Genomic DNA, 20,203 nt, shown 5'->3' on the forward strand with positions numbered 1-20,203 from the left:
GAAATGTGCTTAAGAATACCAGGAGGCTGCACATGTAGCATTTTTTCGCAACTCCTTAAAACATTTAAAAGCATTTTTCCTGGGATTGCAAAGCTGCCTTTTGCAGCTACAGTGCAATCTTGAGAAAAGAGTCTTTTGGTATAGGGTATACAGCTTCTTCATGCATGCCCAGATGCTGTCTCCAAAATACTTTTTTCATGCCTTTGAATCTGATGTTTTCTGCAGATAAAAGTTTGCTTATGGATTCGCTATTGACAACCACTAAACTGTGATATAAGACTAAATTAATATTTGATCGTAACCACTTGGAGTTTTCTTATCTTCTTTTCATTAGCAGGCCATGACTGTTTCTGGACTTTCCATCTAATCTTACATTCTCCTTTGCCTGAACTGTCCTGTTTTTGATTACAAGATATATCCTAGGGTTTTATTAAATAATGCTGAAATATCATTATCTCAGATTGGTTCTTCTACTATGGTGAGCTTTTAACAGTCCTGCATGCTGTGACTGTTAAATTGGGGGGTGTTGCACAATTTTTGTTTCTGTGTACCTACCATGAGTTTGAGAAGATGTCTTCCTATCATTTGAGTCATCTGTGGCCATATAGGTTTATCTACTATATGTCATGAGAAAGATAAAGAATAATAAACTTTAAAACTAAACTCAGGGAAGACAGACATTCAATGGGTAGATGAATCCATGGTTAAGGAATAGAATGAATAATGATATTGTGATGTGACAGTTAAGCTGATAACTAGAAATGATGAAATCCAGCTGGTAGTCCACAATCAGCCACACTTTATCATCCCATCCTCATAGGGTTGTTGTTGTGGGAAGAAATAGAAGAAGAATATGTGAGCTACTATACAAAACACAGTATAAAAATCTAAACAAGGAAGGGAGAGATGGAGAAAAAAAGAGAGAGATTTTTATAGCAGTCTATATAAAAAAAAATGACCCTGTGTGAGGTACATCATAAAAACAAAACAACACAAAATGAATATGTATTTATTGAGTAGAATTATCACCATGGATATAGCTAAGAAATAGGGCCCATAACACGCTTGTGGTTAGGACTAGGTTAGGCCTGAGCCCATAACCAGGTCGGAAGGTCAACATGGTCAGGATCACTCTAATCTCTAAAGGGAGAATGTTACAGAGGGTGAGAGCTATGGCAGAGATGTCACATCATGTGGTCCTTATTCCTGATATTCCTTGGCTGACAGGATCCATAAGATGCCCAACTTCATATTGAATGTGTAGAAACAACTGGTAGAAGATGGTCCCTTAGGTAACCCATGATGGTCCCTTAGGTAACCCATGAAGGCCCTTAAAGGTGAAAACCACTACTTTGAATTAATACCAGAAGTACCTGGCAGCCAATGCAGCTCATGTAGCAATAGTGTTATATAATTTTAATATCCAACACCATTTATTATTTGTGCAGACACATTATGTTGAAACTTCTGAATGTGCTTCAAGGCAGTGCCAAGTTATGAGGGCATGAATGACTGTGAGCAAAACCTCCCAATGCAGGGAAGGATGCAACTGGCAGATAACTATAAGGTGTGCAAAAATCCTCCTGCCCACAGCTGACACCTGCTCTTCTCGTTGGAGCCATGAGTCCTAGGGGACCCCTAGATTATGCATTGGGTCTTTCTGGGACAGTGCTGCATCATTCAGGACCAGCAGTGGAATACCTTTGTCATCAGAAGGCTCAAATAGCCCAAGATACTCAGTTTTGGTTATCTATTTGGATCAACTTGAAGGGGTCAATATGTAACAGATAACAGATAATCAGAGTTGGAAGGGACCTTGTAGGTCATCTAGTCCAACCCCTCACCCAAGCAGGAGACCCTACACCATTTCTGACAAATGGCAGTCCAATCTCTTCTTGAAAGTCTCAAGTGATGGCGCTTCCACAACTTCTGAGGGCAAGCTGTACCTTGGAACTATGTTCGTCTTGACGTTGGAAGCCTAACTAACCTTATGTCTTAGAGTGCTTTTTATCACTTTTGTCAGATGGTTAGCCAGTTACAAGTATACAGTGATAGCTTTTTCACAGTAGTAACCTTTAATATGATGTTATTCACATTACTGGAATTTAGTTTATACAGAGTTATCCTTGAAGCAATCAGGGAGGCTGATAAATTGCTGACAGAAACATCAAAACAGAACTCCCATAAAATCAGCTTTGTATTTCTTGTAGCACAGTGAATGGGATATGGGAGGAAACCCCCTGGGTCTTTTCCTGCTATACTATGAGTCATATGCAATTAATGTAATTTTTAGCACATTGAAAAATCAAATTTTAATGTTATCCAGACTGACCCCGAGTGTGAGTGTGAATCCTGACATGTCATACAAAAGCCAAGGGTAGCCCTCTGTCTACAAAAAGTATTAATAATGTACTCCTGTTTTATACCCAAGCAGTGAGTTATTGCTGCAGTCATTGTACCAGTGCCATATCCAAATTAGGTCAAGCACGTTCTTAGCTGAGCTTTGGTACATAAATGGCCAATGCAGTTATTCATATTAACGGATGAGATAAACTTGCCATGTTTGACCCCTGGATGTTTTACAAATTATATACTGCCAGGTAACCTGCAATATAGGATGTGAATTCTCACATGCTGAAAGTCATGTACTCTTAGCCAATGTACATTAACATTCTGCATAAATTAAGAAAATGACTGTAAACTTTGAAACAAGTCCAGTTTAGTTATGTGATTCTGTTTCCAGTAGAATTTATGTATGTGATTCTTTCAGATCATATAAAATGGATTCTCCTGTCTATTGCTGTCACCACAACATAGGTGTGAGTGTTTTCCCTAGAAGTTTCTATTAGAATATCTATGACAATATAGATCCCTCATACATCTGAATATTCTAATTTATTTTTACTATCTAGTACTGATCCTTTATTTTAACATTACAAATCTATGAATTCCCCCAAAATAAGAAAACAGCATTTCACAAAGTCACATTGACTATTTTAGAGAAGGCACAATTAACGAGAACTAAAAGATAATACAATTGCCAATCACCGAAAGTTATTTTTTACAAGAATCAGGTCACTTGTCCATCTTGATATACTATTAGGAGGCAGAACCTTTGCTCAACACGGAGGGAATACTATGTTATTCTCTTAATCCTTTGTTTGTGGCATCACAAGCGTAACCACAGCAACAGTGTGATGTGATACTGAAAGGAATGTAAGTCCAGTGCCAGTTTCTCATCAATCCATAAGGAGCAGGAATTCCTTGTTGTTACAAAACACTCACAAATAAACACAAAAACCGAATGCCATGACAGAATCACAAAAGAAACTTTTAAAAAGTATATATTCCTTACACATTGCAGAATCATCTATCCATGGCAATCTTCCATCCAGTCAGGTTATACAACCAGTTCTGCTCAGCTTTAGTTCAACTGAACTGCATTGTGTCTCTTTGTGTCATGCATGATGAAGGATTCAGTGGTATCTGCATTAGTTCCACCTGTGAATATGAAATACATGGGAGAATGAATGTACAAAAACCACAAAGGCTTTCCCGTAGACCTTCTCTTTATTTGACTAAAATAGAAGAAAAGAGGGATTTGACCATTTATTTTTGTAAGTCATGAATTTTGGCACTGCAGAAGCTGTAAAGCTATAAGTGATGCTATTAACAACGCTTAAGGCCACACACATACAATGGAATGTAAAACCAATTCTCAAAAGTTCTGTTATTCCTCCGTGACTTCTAAACAATACCTTTGTTGCATCTAATTTTGCATTGGAAAAAATATTGCAAAAAATGTTACTTAACTTTTATGAAGCTTTTAAATATACAGTGTGTAGAAGGAAGATTTTGCTAGTCCCCATCCAGTTCATACCCTACCTTCCAGGGTTTGCCATTCCCATCACACCTTTATATTCAGCAAAGAGAGAAGCGTTTCGCTGATATATTATCCAATACCCAATGAACACATGAATATTGCTGCTATCCCCCTTGCCACAACAGGAAACACCTGTAATTAATCCTAATCCTCCGATACTCACAAATGTCACACAACTATATCAAAATTGAAGGATCTAATATTTTGTTGTATGTTTAAATGAAAAAAAAAAAAAAAAGCCTAGACAAGAAACGAATCTGATGTAGCCAAAACCATGTTCTGTCACTTTTGATATCTCCTAAAGGATTAGATACCCACTGGAAACCAACTAGATAAAGATGATCCATAAAAGAAACAGTCTGTAATCAAACCCCAGGGAATTCAAAGTACTTCAGTATCTTGACTGCTCTACATTTGTCAGTCCATTTGGCTCAAATATTTGGTTCATGATACTAATGCAAACATACATTCTTTCGTGATTTACTAAATGGATTGCTGTAATTTAAGAAAGCAGTCTTGTGTATGCGAAGGAGAAATTCAGAGGTGGTATTCAGCAAGTTCTGACCAGTTCTGGACAACCAATAGTGGAAATTTTGAGTAGTTCGGAATACCACCTCTGACTGGCCCTGCCCCCATTTATTCTCTGCCTCCTGAGTCCAGCTGATTGGCTGGGTCTTCTTTTGTTACCCTGCACAGGAGAACGGAGTTGGAAAGCAGGTTAGTGGGTTGGGGAGGGAATGGGATTTTGCAGTATCCTTCCCCTGGAGTGGGGTGGGAATGGAGATTTTACAGTATCCTTCCCCTGCCATGCCCACCAAGCCACTCCCACCAAGCTATGTCACACCAACCAAGCCACGCCCACAGAACCGGTAGTAAAAAAAATTGAATGCCACCACTGGAGAAATTCATATGTAAAAGACATCTGCAAGCTTTATTCTGTAAAATGTGACACAATATACTTTTTGATGCATCATGGTATATATGAATGTTTTTCCATTTCATGCTAAATAGTTACTATGCTTTAAATCCCTAATTTTATTTTGATAAGACAAATCTCTTTGATACATACTCCTTCTTTCAGGTAGCTTGTCTTTACAATCTATTTTCTACTATTATTAAGAGCACTATGTCGATTTGAATTACATATATTGCATTTTATTGCACTTTGAGGTTAATGAATGAGATACTCTTATTCACTCTCCAACTTATTCTATGCTTAATCAACACTTAAATCACCACTTGCATCCTAATTCTAATTAATGAGTTAAACCTAGGAATCTGCAAATGCTTCTTCCCATATTAACATATCAATATCACCAATGGTAATATTTGATAGCCTTGTATGGAAAATTATAGTATACCATATGGATGGCAGAAGAAAATATCTTTATTTAAATAATTTATATGGGTGCTGTACAGAGCAGTGAGGTGGCGTAGAGACTTGTCTCCCAACTGGAAGGTTGAGAGTTCCATCCTAGGCAGTGATGGATGTTTCTTTATCAGGGTTCAAAGAGAAAATATCTGCTGCAAAATCCATGTAGGTGTGAGAAAGAGTATCCAGCCATTAAATTCTCAGCTTCATTCAATCACCCCCAAGTCCACCCTGATAAAAGAAATTACAAAGTTATAAAAAGAAGAAAAAAGGAGGTGCTGCATAGAGATTAAAACAACAACTGGAACATATTCACAATTTATCTTTAAATGTGCAAGGTTTTTGTTTTCAGCTCTCTGTATTTCATCAGGGAAACATACTTCAAATGCTTAGTAGGTAATATGTCTTAGTAGGTACATTGTTTGCAACAAATATGAAATAAAAAAGAGCACTTTCATGATTGCTAATAGAAATTTCCAATGACCTTCTGCATTTATAAGGTATGTGCCTTGATGCTTGAATGGTTATGCAAACTAACAATATATACCATTATAATACTAAAATGGTCCTTAATTTTACAGAAGAAATGCATATTTTAAGTTATAAAGAATTACCTCATATTAGCATAACTATCACAAATATACTTATCAGGGTAAATGTACAATACATAAAATAATTTCTGGAATTGTGGGGGGAAAAACCTTCAGAAATTCTAAGAAATTATGTAAGAAGTCTAATTTATTCTACTTGGATATTTTCTTTCCAGATCCTATTTCCAAGGATCTGGAAGCTGTATACTTCAGAGAAAATATATCTGAATTACACATTGAAGGTCTTAGAATCAACCGGCTTTCTAAATTTTACAGCTTACTAAAATGCTGATGAAAAAAAGACATGTAGGAGAGAATATAAGCAAAAGATACTAGGGAGCCATAGGAAACTGTAAGGGCCATTATCATAAAAGCTACACTTCAGAATGAATTGAGGCTTGCAAGAAACACCCCAAACACAAGCAACAAAAAATGCATGTTAAAAACAAAAGAAAATGCAAAGAGACATAGATCAGCTGCAAGAAGGCAAAATGGTAGGAGTTGTCAATAGTCATGTATTGGGACAACAAGTATATTGCCATGTCCCATCTAAAAAGTGAAATTAATCTATTTGTTTATCTATTTTTTATTCAGTTTGTATTGCCCTCATCTCATCAAGTGACTCTGGGTGGTAAAAGTGGTAAAAACAATTATCATAAATAAAAAAATTAAAATTCATAGCAACTGAGGAAGGTAGCTGAGGAAATGAATTCTTTAATGGAAAGAGGGGGTACACTTCTAAACAGGGAGGAAAGGGCAAAAGAACACCTAGTTCATTTAACGAATTCAAGTTAATTTACTTGAACCGAAGGCCAGATGAATTATATCTTAGATACTAAAGCAAAGGTGATTGTAGAACCACTAAATATAGTATTTGAGAACTCCTAGAGAAATTACATATCCCAAAAGAAGAAAAGAGAGCAAATGCCCAAATATTCAAAAGAAAGAAAGGAGAAGAGAAGAGAGGAGAGGAGAGGAGAGGAGAGGAGAGGAGAGGAGAGGAGAAGAGAAAAAGAAAAAGAAAAAGAAAAAGAAAAAGAAAAAAGCAAGGGGGAAGGAAGAAGACCCAGAAGTTACTGTCCATCAAATGGACATTTACATTGGGCAAAGGCCATTATTAAGCAGATGTTTGTGAGTATTTGGACAGGTATGCAACAGTTAACAAGCACCAGTATGAGTTTGTCATAAACAACTTATGCCAGACTAAACTGATCTTTTTTTAATAGAAGCATTAGTTTATGGGATTAAGGAAATGCCATGGACATAGTGTACTTTTACCTCAACAAAGCATTTTACAAAGTCTCTTGTGATCTCTTCATTAATAACATGGTAAAATATGCTAGATGATACAGCTATTACATGGATTCATAATTGGCTGCATTTAAAGCAGACTCGCAAACAGCTCCACATCAGATTGGAGAATAGCACATCAGGTGGAATGCCTCAAGGCTTTGTACAGGGCCTTACACTGTTCATCATTTTCATTAGCAACTAAGATAAAGATGTGCGGGTATGATTATCACATTTGCAGATGTCAGAAATCTAGGAAGAGTGGATAATATTTTAGCAGAAAAGGATTAAAAAATATCTGCAGTCTTGAAAATAAATTATGATTAACAGGATGAAATTTAACAGGAAGAAATATAAACCCTTGCATCTTCAGAGAAATAATAATAATTAAATCTTGGATTGTTCAGGGTCACCAACACTGAGTTCCTGATAATCAGAGATCAGATGACATGGATGGGGACATGTCAAAAGAATGGATGACCACTATACACTTCACCAGTTGCTGTACAGGCACCTATAGATTTCCTGGAATCTGGGCAGAGACCTTAAGGTCAACCACGCAAACACTACAAAGATGCTGTGACAGAAATCCCATACCACTGTGACATCTAGCCAAGGGAACTAGAAGATGCAGCAGCCAACTGAACCTGCTGGCAAGCCCTGTGCTATGAAGTCTCCAACGGCATTGCAAAAAAAAACTATAGAATTCATGACACAATAATACACAGTTTCCATACAGCAGTGGACTTCCACTGACACCCCCTCCCCCTGTGCTAGACTTTGTACTAGACTGGGACTGCAGAGCTACCTCCATGTCCACAGATGAAGTGAACAACATAATAATTTCTTTTAATCTGTAGGACTACCATATATAATTGGCTGAGAACCAAAATGGCAAATTGCAAGGAATTATTGAATATTTCTGTCTAAAGAAGTGAACATTGTCATGTTCCTAGTACCCACTTTGTTATATGGGAGCTGAGAATTCAGGAGAAACATGAAAATAAGATGAAATGGGAAAGGTGTACTTAAGAAGTACATATGTTTTAAAACAAGAAGAGATAAGGTCAAGAATGAATGACTGCTAAATGAATGTGGTTAGAAAATAAAAGTGTGTGACCAAGTACCTGAAGAAAACAAAGGAGGATTGAATCATTAAAAAACATTTGAGGAAGACAGAAGGGGTCTAAAGGAAGGGGAAAACTAAGAAAGCCATTGCTGGATGGATTTGATGAGATTCTCAAAAAAGTAGAATGAAAAGTTTAAAGAACAAAGAGCAATGTATTGATGTGATGGAATAAAAATGATCTATGTTTTCAAAACAGGGAAATGTATGGAGAAGTGAAATGAATAGTGTTGGCCTGCTTCGTTGCCTTCCTTTCATCTTGGTGTGGTGGCATAGTGGTTAAAATGCAGTATTGCAGGCTAATTCTGCTGGCTGCTGACTGCCAGCAGTTTGACAGTTTGAATCTCACCAGGTTGACTCATCCTTCCATCCTTCTGAGATCAGTAAAATGAGGACCCAGATTGTTGTGGGCAATGTGCTGACATTGTAAACTACTTATAGAGTGTTATAATTTAAGCGCTGTGGAGTAGTATATAAGTGCTATTGCTATTGCTACTGCTACTTTCCTTAATTTCTTGTTTCTTACTCCTTTTCTAAGCTCTGTATAACAATACAAGTTCCTACCTGAAAAGGCAAGAGCATGACAAGGATGTATGTACTCCAAAATGTTTATCATATATTTTTGCTCTTATAGTGTAAACAATCTACAACATTGGAAAAGGTTTTATTCATGTTAACCGTGCATAGCCAGTCTTGAAAGAGAATGTAGAGCAACAGGAAGATAATACGAAATGGACAGCTGTTTTTATTCTTTTGTCTGTGTCCTACCGGAACAGTCCAATGTTATTTGCTAATGTGATCCAAGAATTTTATATGGGAGCAGAATTGTGTTCTGAAACTGAGTTTTCAAAGAGTGCTTGAACAGATGCCGTAAATAAATAGATTACATCAAAGAAACACCAAGGAGTGTGTTCCTGAAGCTTAACTGTTTCTAGTTCCAGGAACACAGTTAATGAAATGCAGTGAGATGTGGCAAGTTATGCGCGTGTGACAGCAAGGAAACTAGGCACAGGACTGGACATGAAACACCAGCCTTCTTTTGCCAGCAATTCTACTTCATTGTACTGGACAGGAAGCTCTACACAGCAGAGAATAAAGGAAGCATTTTGCATTCAGAATGCTTTGGTAATAAGAGCACTTTTTAGAAAGCAGGCTTAGTGTCCGCCTAGATAGAGGTTGCTGGAATGCTAAACCTCAGATTGATGCAAATTAAACTTTTTTAAAAAAAAATCTGTACATATTTTGAAGCTGTAAATTGTATGTTTCTTTTGGGGCTTGAGTTGAATGGCAATTTAAGAATAATAGCATAAATACATCAGTACTTTAAAACAAATCTGTCAAAGGTCTGTTGTTAATCAATTTATCTAATATTTTCAATTGGATAATAGTTATTTGAATATCTCAAATCCCTTGTTTCTGTGTGCCTTCAAGTCATTGTTGACTCTTGGTGACTCTCTGGGTTAGTCCTGCAGTAAGATTTTCCAAAGTGATTTACCCTTGCCTGCTTCCTAGAACTGAGAGAGAGAGAGAGAGAGAGAGAGAGAGAGCAACTGACCAAGGTCATCCACTGTCTTCATATTTAAGGCAGAACTAGAACTCACTGTTACCTGATTTCAGTGCCTTAACCACTATACAAAACTGCCTCTCCCAAGATCTCTTGGAAGACTTTTATGAATTTTGTGAGAAAAGATCAGTTGAAAATCTATCCCCAAAATGCCTCATGAAAAATCAATCCTCCCAACCAGTGTGCAATGATATAGGATTAGAGTGGGTGTTTTTGAGGACATATTTTCAATCCATGCAGGACAGTGAGGAAACCAGCAAAATTCTTTCTGATCCTGTCTGAAGTGAACAAATCTATATGCCTCTATGTTTAGGATACCCTGATCTTTTGCTAAGCTACAGAAGCCATAGCAAATACATGGAAATTCTCACTACAGAAGTTGAAGTGATTAGCAGAAATCTGGGCAATGCTTGCCACATCTGGATCCAAGAAGAGATTAGCATTATGAGTCTCTTACCATTTTCAAAAACTAAAATCTTAGAGAAGAATTTCTGATCAAACCCTATCAGCACTAACAGTCACCATTCCTTTTAAGTAAAATTTAACAAGGAGAACTAAAATACTCTTACCATAAGAACATGGAAAGAAAACCCTTCATTGTGCTTGTAGTAAAACAGGAAGAAACCTATTTTCCATGCTATTTTCCCTTCTCTACAAAACAGCTTGAGTTCTTTCCCCATCTACCCTGAAGTCAATTTTATATAAACTTTAAAAAGCATTAGTACATATTGACCTTGAGGCAGTGCCAGCTTCAAAAATCGGTCACTTTAGTTCTGGAGCAAGCTTAGTTAGTACTGTTAGTATTAATCAGCTGCTATTGAGATTTAACAGCTGCCTATAGCATTGATAGAGAGGAAAAGCCAACATTTGAAGTGCCCTCAGTGGGGTGAGCCATTTTGCTTTCATATGTTGCTGATCTCCATTCCATGACCAACAACAACCCAGTAAACAATACCTAGGCTGCAACAAACAACAACTGATGTCCATCCTCAGATTTGGCTAACAATTGGTTTGTAGTTCAGAATGTCAACTAAAAACATACTCCTGTCAAGTCCGAAATTGACATATGTGTAGCCATTTTAGGCTTAGTATATATTCTTTTTCTTACTTTCTCTTTGGCGGTCATTGGGGAAGGGTTTTGGCCTTGCCACATTCCTAAGGGGAGAGGAGTGGAGATGGAGAGAATTGTTTAGGCTAGGTGATTCTTCTTCCCATGGGAAAATGAGCTGGTGGAGATTTATAACATCAAGCAACGTTGAATTATTTTTATTGGAGAATGTGACTTTTGGGGGTTGTTTCTAGCTTCTGATAATGTGGGGTAATTCTGGGTTGTGTCAGATCTGGAATTACTGCGGACTTTGCCAATTTGATGCTTTCCTTAATAAAAGAAATTGTTTTGGAAGATGGACTTTGCTCTTTTTTTAAAAAAATGGATTTCATCACTTGGAAACCTGACAACTCCGTTGGTCTTTCAGCTGCCAGCAGAAAGGGGGAAAACAGTGCATTCTTCAAGTGCCTAGATCAGTGGTGGCTAACCTTTTTGGGCTCCTGTGCCAAAAAGTGTGTGCGTGCTTGCACGCTCGTGCTCACGTGCCAGCACCCAGAAAGCAATGCATGCCTCCCTCATGCACCCTATGCATGTGTGCACAATCCCCATCCACCCACCACCCCACCACCCCCTTACCTGCACTGCACCTCACAGCTGATTTTAGGCCAGTTTAAGGCCTTTTCGGCCTCCCAAAGGCTTGAGGAAGGCTTCTGCAGGCTTCTACAAGCTTTGTAGGCCAAAATCTAGCCCCATTTCATCACTTTTTTTGAAAATACCAGAAGTGATGAGACAGGGCTAGATTTCGGCCTACAAAGCTTGTAGAAGCCGGCAGAAGCCTTATTCAAGCCTTTGGGAGGCCAAAATAGGCCTCAAACCAGCCGAAAATCAGCTGTGAGGCATGCACATGCTCAGTGAGGTAACTTTGCCTGCAGCTCGCGTGCCAGCACAAATGGCTCTGTATGCCACCTGTGGCACGTGTGCCATAGGTTCGCCATCACGGGCCTAGATGATCGCCCTGGCAGCCCGAAGTTGTCGGAGTGCAAGAATATTACTGGAGAGCATGATTGATGACTTTTGGCTATGGATGTGTCCCATTGGAGAATATACATCCAGGGGGTGGGGGGAAGACCAGGGTCAAGGGGGAAATGAATGATGTATTTCAGTATTGTTTGTCTGTACACTCTCTGATTATGTATTGGATGGAGTCATCAGGGGAAGAGGGAATGAGAATGGCCAAAAGTCTAATAGTACTCTCTACAAGGTACCTACAAGTGCTGTCTGCACCAAAATGTGTGGTATATTCTTGAACTAGTTATTGAGAAGTATACGCTCTTAAATAAAGGTCCTTAATGTACAGAACTGTATTTTATTTTCCAAAACAGCTTCAGTACTTCAGACAAGTTCACTTCTTATCTCAAATAGGGTTTTATTATTGAAAAATGCTTAATGGCCCAATTCAGCCCCCACCTCCTTTTTTATCTAGAAAATGTTTTTCTTCATTTTCATCTTCTTAAATGCTCCAGGTAAGATTTTCTTACCTTATAGAAAAGTATGTAATTTTAAAACCCTTCCTAAGTGCTGCAGTCAACCACTTCCCTTAATCCAAACAACATTTTATTATCAAAATTGTTTAAGTACTCGTATTAGCAGCACTATACATATCCTTCAAAAGTATTTTATTTTCAAATCTTATTCTACTATGCCAGAATAAAAATCCAAAGAAAAAGTATAATTCAACTACATGTAGTTCCCTGTGTACTGTAGCAGGAAAGGGATGGAGAAAGGGATTTGGAGAAGGAATCATGTATACTTTTGGAGAACATGTGCTTGGATTTTTGAATAGCTTATGATGGGATTTGCAGTGAAAAGGGCAGTATGTTATTATAAAGGATGTGTCAGTCAACATTGACTGAGGAGTTGACCAAGAGGACAGGTCCAAAGGTCAAAATCTAATGGCAATGTTTTCAGAAGCATTTTTTTTCTTCCTACAATTAAAAAAAGTAACTGGCCCAAAGTCACTCATTGTATTGCACATGAGGGAGGACTATAACCATATTTCCTTACTCCTAATCTAGTGCCTTTAACTGCTATACAAACTGACTTTCTAAAAAGTAACAAATATGGAAAGAAGAGTTTAAAATCTTCCTCAGTTCCAAACAATGATTATTGATCCAATCCACAAACTTAAACGTAATAAAGCAGCAAACTACCTTTTTGAGATTTTTGTACTGTGGCATAGGTACAAAGAGCTTTATTTTTTCCCCTGAAAGTAAAGTAGCTAAAAATATACATATAATATATATGTACACATGCCAGTTGCTTTCTCCAGTGCATTAGAAAAGAGTGTAGATGCTATCCTGAAACAATTATCAAAGTTTTGGTGATGTTAAAAAAAATACTAAGTAAAAATAGCAATTCTAACAAAAATGACACTTGTTGCTTTTGAAGATTCCCAGGGTGCAACCAAGACTCATCTTTTGCATATGTCTACAGAGAATTCTGGAAATTTTGAAAATATTGCCAATATAGTTGGCCATTGGAACAGGTCTATCTGATTCAGGACTCATGAAATTATGTGGCTTTTGATTCAGATGTTGTTTCTTTAGTGACTTGTTCAATGAAGTTTTGAAATTCCATAACAGGATGAAGTGGTGAAAACAAAAATGGTGTTAGTTGCACATGTAACTTTATATAGCTAGCACTCAATTAAGAAACAAAGTCTCAGCCAGTCCTTGAGTATTGAAGATTATAAAGGAGCCCGACACAAAGACTTTGTTCATTTATTCATGATGTTACAGAAAATTGAACAGTCACAAAAGTTCTGAAACTGATGATCAAGCATGTTTCATATAGTTGGAAAGGTCTTAAATATTAGGAAGTGCTATTTCTCTGAAAAGATTATGAGGCTGCCCCATTGAAATGCCATGGGTAGCAGGAATACTGTACATATGTCAGTTGGAATTTAAAAGAGTAGATTAGAAGATGTGATTAGTGGACTCAATGTTTAACCTATGTTTTCAGTTTCTGCATATAGATGATTTGGTAGTGTTAATATAGAAGTAGTCCTCCTTTACCAACTACCTCATTTAGTAACCATTCAAAGAGTTTGCCTATGGAGAGTCTCAGTTATCTAGGTCATGGTGGTCCCAAAGGTGCTTTTTCAGAAGACAATTGAACTTCCTTGTTTTTCTTTGAAGGAATTTCACATCTCATCCAAGAAGCTTCTTCAACTCTGACTGGATGGTAGGGAATGGAAGGATTTCTATTCCTTGCAGACAGTTGGTCATTTGTATTCTTTCAGAGCATCATTGAGGCCACTTGGAGGTTTGTCTGTGTCATCAGGATCATTTGAGTAGTGCAAATGTGTATGGAGCCTTCTTGGCTGCAGGATGTTTTCTGCCCTGTGTCCCTTCACTGTTGAAGACAAGTGTAGGCTGTTGGGGATGAGTCTGTGTTGTCTGCATCTCAAACTAAAGCACAAATGGTTTCTGTAGTCTGCAATTTTTCTGGAAATACATTCATACTCCCACACCATTTGAAGGGTGTTCATCCCAAAGTGTATAGCTAATTGTCTATGGGGATTCTCACTCATCCGGGTCATGGTTGTCCCAAAGGTGCATTTTCAGGAGAAAACAGGACTTTCTGGTCAGTTCCAGTCAGAGTTAAAGAAGCTTCTTGGATGAGAAGCACAACATCTTTAAAAAAACCAAGAAAGTTCAGTTGCCTCCTGAAAAAGCACCTTTTGGGATATTCAAAGAGTTTTTAAAAAGATTTGCAACTAATTGCTGTGTTTTGCAATCACATGATTTCTATTTGCATATTTTCCGATCAGCTCACAACAAGTAGATTTAAAAGAGGATATGGAAATAAAATAACAAATCATGGTCATGTGATATTTTACTTAACAACCACACTGATTCACCTTTTAATTGAACAGGAAATGATATTATCAATTCACACAGTGATGTGATTTCCCACCTATCAATTGCATATTTGGCAGCAGGGTTGACCTTAATTGTGGTTGCTGAGTGAGGACTACCAGCATTGCTTTAGCAAGACTGATCTATAGAATCTATATCCTACTGTGATAAAGTCATACTTTGATCATCTAGAGCAATTTATTAAACCACTGATTATATCCAAAAGCAAAGATGACATATTATGCTTCTTGATCTCAAAAATCAGACAGCACTTGTTTATATGTTTCACTATGTTGTAGCTAATCAAGAAACTAGATTTTGTTGGATCATCTGAAACAGTTGTTCAGTATATTAGATTCCATTCCAAAGAAATGTTTCAGAGTGCCTGGGGACATGAACACAATATTTTCCTACAAATCTTTCAAGCAGCTGTGTATTTTGTTGCCACTCATGACACCTTCCTGGAAAGAGATCTGACTGTTTTAAAGTGTTGAACTTAGATGCTCTTTTCACGCCTTTTATATTCTCTGAAATAATATTTCTGATTTTCTTCTGAAGGGATGCATTGATCTACTTCCTCTATTACGTTCATTCATTATTTCATCTTATTTCTTGATTTGCCAAAACATGCTTCAGTCCTTTACTAATATCCAATTTTGCTGCATCTTTCATTTTAGAGGGAACCGGAGAATGCAAACAGTTGTGTATAGACGAACAAGAGAAGAAATAAATTAAGAAATCAATCTTACAAATGTACTTAAAAGTAATTCTCATTTCAACTCTTAGCTGACTATAGAAGTGCAGTCTCAGAAGAAGAATACAAAAGCTATAAACTGGAAAAAATCCATGGGCATATTGTTTAATAGAGGAGAATATAGGTAACTCAGGATGAACTGTGGAGTCCTTGATGCTCCTTGAGCTTGGTATTTTTCTTGTAGACATTTCATTACCTGACTAGGTAACATTTTCAATGTTAGAAGGGAATAGGGTTTGCTCACTCTTTATATGCTTGTCTTGTTAGTATGGTGTTGGTATTGTTTTCTCCTGCTAGTCCCTTGATTATGCTGTTGTTTATTATTTGATCACACACTGAAGATGTTTCCTATTGGAATAACAAAACATCTTCAAGAGAGCAACCAAGGTCAGGGAGCATTAAGGACTCCATTTTGTTTAATATCAATCTCAGCCATTCTTTCTTTCCTATACAGAGAATTTTAATGAACCAATGTTTGTTATTAAAGATTTGTGCTCAGCTTAAGCAACAAGTTACTATGATGGAATTGCTCAGCTTGGGATTGAGGGCTAATGGTTCTGTTTGAGCAGGAAACAGAGAAAAGAAGACTTCCTAACTGTCCCATCTTATTTCCTCAATCAAAATTCTTATTTGCTTTATTTATGAAAATGTGCATATTTGATACATTATTTTTCCACAGTGATGATTAATGTTATTTTCCAGTGAAGCCAAAAACAAAACAAAACTCTCACTAAGCATTGGAGAATTTTGATAGGAAAGTTCAATAGAGTTTGAAACATTCCTCCCTTTTGTGATGCTGTCTCCCAACTCACAGCCCAGTGTAGCTGCATTTGATTAAGACAACCAAACAGTGAAATTCCAACCACCCATGTCTTATATAATATGGAGCTTGGCCTAGAAAAAGCAGTGTATAACACATATTACAAGCCAATTCTCACCGCATCTTGCAATTCCCATCCATTTCTAAAGCTAAGCATTTACATTTCCCCCAGTTCTCAGCACTACTTCCTACCAGCTGTCCTTTTCTTTTTTTTTCTAGTTCAACAGAGTAGTGTTTACGTGGGAAGAGATTGCCATCTGTGGCCAATTGTTTCTCTAGGAAATGAATCAGAGGGGAAGAATAAACATTTGTGGTGTGGTGACCATTTCTGAGAATGTTCTGCCACATCACAAAGATCCCAAACATACAACAAGAGCAGTTCACAAACTGTGGTTTCCTCCAATGATGCTTCCATAATATTGAGAGGTGACTGCATCATCTGCTAAATGTTATGCTTCCTTCATACAGAGGAAGTCAATGCTATGTTCAGAATCAATTTTATTACAAATCCAGATGAAACTTAAATTATAGATGTCCTTGGTCCTGTTATGTGATCATCACATCTAGTCCAAAATCATTCTTGAATGTCTGTACTATTAAAGGCATCTATACATGTAAACTGTCCTTTCATATGAGTGATACTGAATAACTGTATAATCCTTTTTAAATTTGGAAACTCTTAATCTCTTACTATCAGAATCTGAAGATGATGGTGATCAGAATTAATTGCAATTTCATTCAAAGGTCTGAATACATTTTATTCACATATAAGAGCCTGTCTTACCCAAGAAATATCTGAAGTAATAAAAGAGACCACTGACCCATCTGTAAGGTGCTCTTTTTTTTTTTTGTTGTTGTTCCCCTTTTGGCCAATATTCTGTAATGTGCATAAGAGTTGCATATCTCTGGCCCTTGTATAAACTATGCATACTGTTGGTCAATGCATTGTTCTACTATAATGCAACTGTGGAGACCACTGTTGTGTCGACAGGGCAAAACAAGTAAAATAAATGACCCATGAAGTTTCCACTATTTTTGGTCTAAGAATTTGATGAATTCTCATTCGGGATACCTTAATGCCTCACTAGAAGTGGCAGAAAACAGATGGAAAGGGGGAGGCAGGCAAGATGAAAAGAAGAAATGATAGATTAAACTTGCACAACATTCTTGACTAGCAAACATACCTTCTATCCAGCAGACAAAGTTTTAGTTCTTAGAAAATTTCTCTGAAATCTCAAATACTTGACAAGAGCTTTTACTTCCTCACTTTCAAAGACAGTCCTGTGATGGCCAGCAAACTTTCTCTCTGTACATTCAATTGATGCAACCTTTTGTGGGGGTCCTAATAATGGTGCTAGAATCAGTTTAATACATAGAAAGAATTCAGTTTACTGGCCATCATAATTTCTTCCCCAATCAATTTCTAATATTTTTTTTTTACTGTTTATACAAACCTCCAGGGTAATATATGAGAATGCCTGACAATAAACAGATATAGGCAAACAATGGAATTTCCCTCAAAATATTAAGAATTCCACAGCACATAATTTATGTTGAGAAATAGGAGACTGGAAAATACATGAAGAAGTGATAAAGAATACAGGTGGAATGTCACCCAAAACAAAAAGCACTTCAGGGAGACAGTATACAGCAAAGAAAAATGTGTGTGTGTGTGTGTGTGTGTGTGTGTGTCTTGGGGCAATCAGAAGAAAGCATTGGAGTCAAATCACTGAAAAAACTGAACATACTTTGCATTTAAAATACACAATTATTTTTTTAAATGCACCTAATCAGTGAGGGAATTGTTGAAGGTTATTAAGGTTGTGTACCACTTCCTTTGGAATGTGTGAAAGAAAACAAATGTAGCACCTGTCTGCAAATCTCTGAACCATCTATATCTTTTCTTGGAGACAAGCAGGTAGAAGAATTATCCTTTAATCTATAAAAAGCAAGCAAAAGAGTTACTATAGATTTAGGCTGGACATGAGGTCATTCTCCCAGGTAACTTTACTATCAGGCCAAAATGTTGAGGCAACTGAGGATATACAAAATCAGTGACAACTTTTACGTTTTGAGAGTTCTTTGGCAATAGGAGAGGAAAAGATAGCAGATATTGAAACTATTTCTCTATCAACATACAGATAGACGGAGTCATGCCAATGGTACTTCCAAGAGCACCATGGTATGACATTCAATGACTGTCCCAAAACTTGAAGATACAGAGTCATGTGGTATTACCTCTTTCAAAATGAGACATATTTTCCCACTCTTTTCTTTAAATGATTTGCTCAAGGAAGAATTCTTGAACTCCAGAGTTTGGATTTGTGACAATGTATTCATTTATTTATTTTACTGTTTATTTTATTGTTTTGTGCTGCCCAGAACTGTTTAAGATAGGCAGCTGATCTATCAGTTACTGAATATATCATAATGGCTGGATTCAAGAGATTAAGATCATCCGAACCATGTTTCAGCTTAAACATAAAGTGCAAATGCTTTCTTTTGATGAATGAAAGATTTTTTCCCTGAAAATGTTCTAATGTTTTAAAATTATTTCCATTCCCATTGAACAATATGAACAACTAGTTAATAGGAAAGATATAAACATTATGCTTAATAAACTCCGAGGGCTTGTGGGATGAACTAATCACATGAAGGGTAGACCTGAGTTCTTCCTTTATCTTAGAAGACATTTCTGCACCATTCTACCTGTGAGATATCATAACTGGGTGGATAGTATCTATGGCATCTCAAAAGAAGAAACAATGTTTATAATTATGAGGATAATAACAAATTTTAGGGGATTAATAGGCAGCATAATTTTAGAATTATATTAGTGCTGAATTCCTTGTCATGATTATCCCAGAGAAGAAAAGGGGATGAGAGTGCACAAACCTAGGATATTGGAGAAAGTAAAAACTAAGTCTATTTCGAGCATGATAAATCATGGTTTATTTAAATGCATCTACAGTGATTTGGGGTCAGCATTCAGGAATATGATCCTTCTGTATAATATCATATTACTGGGAATTGCAAGACTAATGCTTTCAGTAATTTGCTGCTCATTTTTTTCCTTTCTGTCCTTCTCAAAAACATTTTGAACAAATCGTATATGATTCTACCTTAGGTTGTTTCAAAAAGAAAAACGTTAGTTCAAATTATCCAACTCTAAACAGAAGAAACAATTGAATAGAGTTTTATCAAAAGTCTCAAGCCTCTGAGATATGCCTTCATTGTATCCCATACATTCTGGATTAATGTATCTTCTTTTTTGTTTTCTCTAAAGAAAAAAGGCAGTTCTTTCTCCATCCACTGTGTGAAGTCTTTTTCCTTTAAAATAGTATTATTTAACGTCCATCTAGATCTTTGTCCTTTCCATTTAATTGTCATTGGATTGTGATCTGCCCAAGTATTTGTTTCAATATTTATTTCTTGAATATTAGCAAACAATTCTGTTGACATCCATATCATATCTATTCTGGACCATGATAAATGTCTATTTGAGTAGAAGGTATATTGTTTAGTTTTAGCATTTCTTTCTCTCCATGTATCTTTTAAGTTTATTTCATCTACCATTTTAAAAAAAGATTTAGGGAGAGCCTTTCTATTTTGCTTTATTGTTTTCTATATAGTCCAGTTTATTGTCTACAATTCCATTAAAATCTCCCATCATAACTATATTAGCATAGTCCAGTTCAATTATTTTCATATGTAATTTTTTATAGAATTCTTCTTGATTGTCATTTGGGGCATAGATTGCAATCAGGAGTGTTTTCGTGTTATTGTCCATTATTTCCACCATTAATATTCTTCCGTCGTCATCAGTATAAATCAAT

At 36.7% G+C, this 20,203-nt stretch overlaps 1 long non-coding RNA gene across 1 annotated transcript; it reads right to left on the reverse strand.

Moving 5' to 3' along the window:
- Nucleotides 1–2,052: 2,052 nt before the first annotated feature.
- Nucleotides 2,053–10,510, reverse strand: LOC148133441 (uncharacterized). The gene is made up of 2 exons (XR_015747393.1): nt 10,395–10,510; nt 2,053–3,501 (listed from the first exon to the last, which is right to left on the reverse strand). It is a non-coding gene; the product is annotated as an uncharacterized LOC148133441 (long non-coding RNA).
- Nucleotides 10,511–20,203: the final 9,693 nt, after the last annotated feature.

The sequence above is a fragment of the Notechis scutatus genome, chromosome 1 (assembly GCF_049901735.1).
Source record: "Notechis scutatus isolate UNSWTSFEM ecotype Mainland chromosome 1, rNotScu1.2, whole genome shotgun sequence".
Classification (NCBI taxonomy): Eukaryota; Metazoa; Chordata; class Lepidosauria; order Squamata; family Elapidae; genus Notechis; species Notechis scutatus.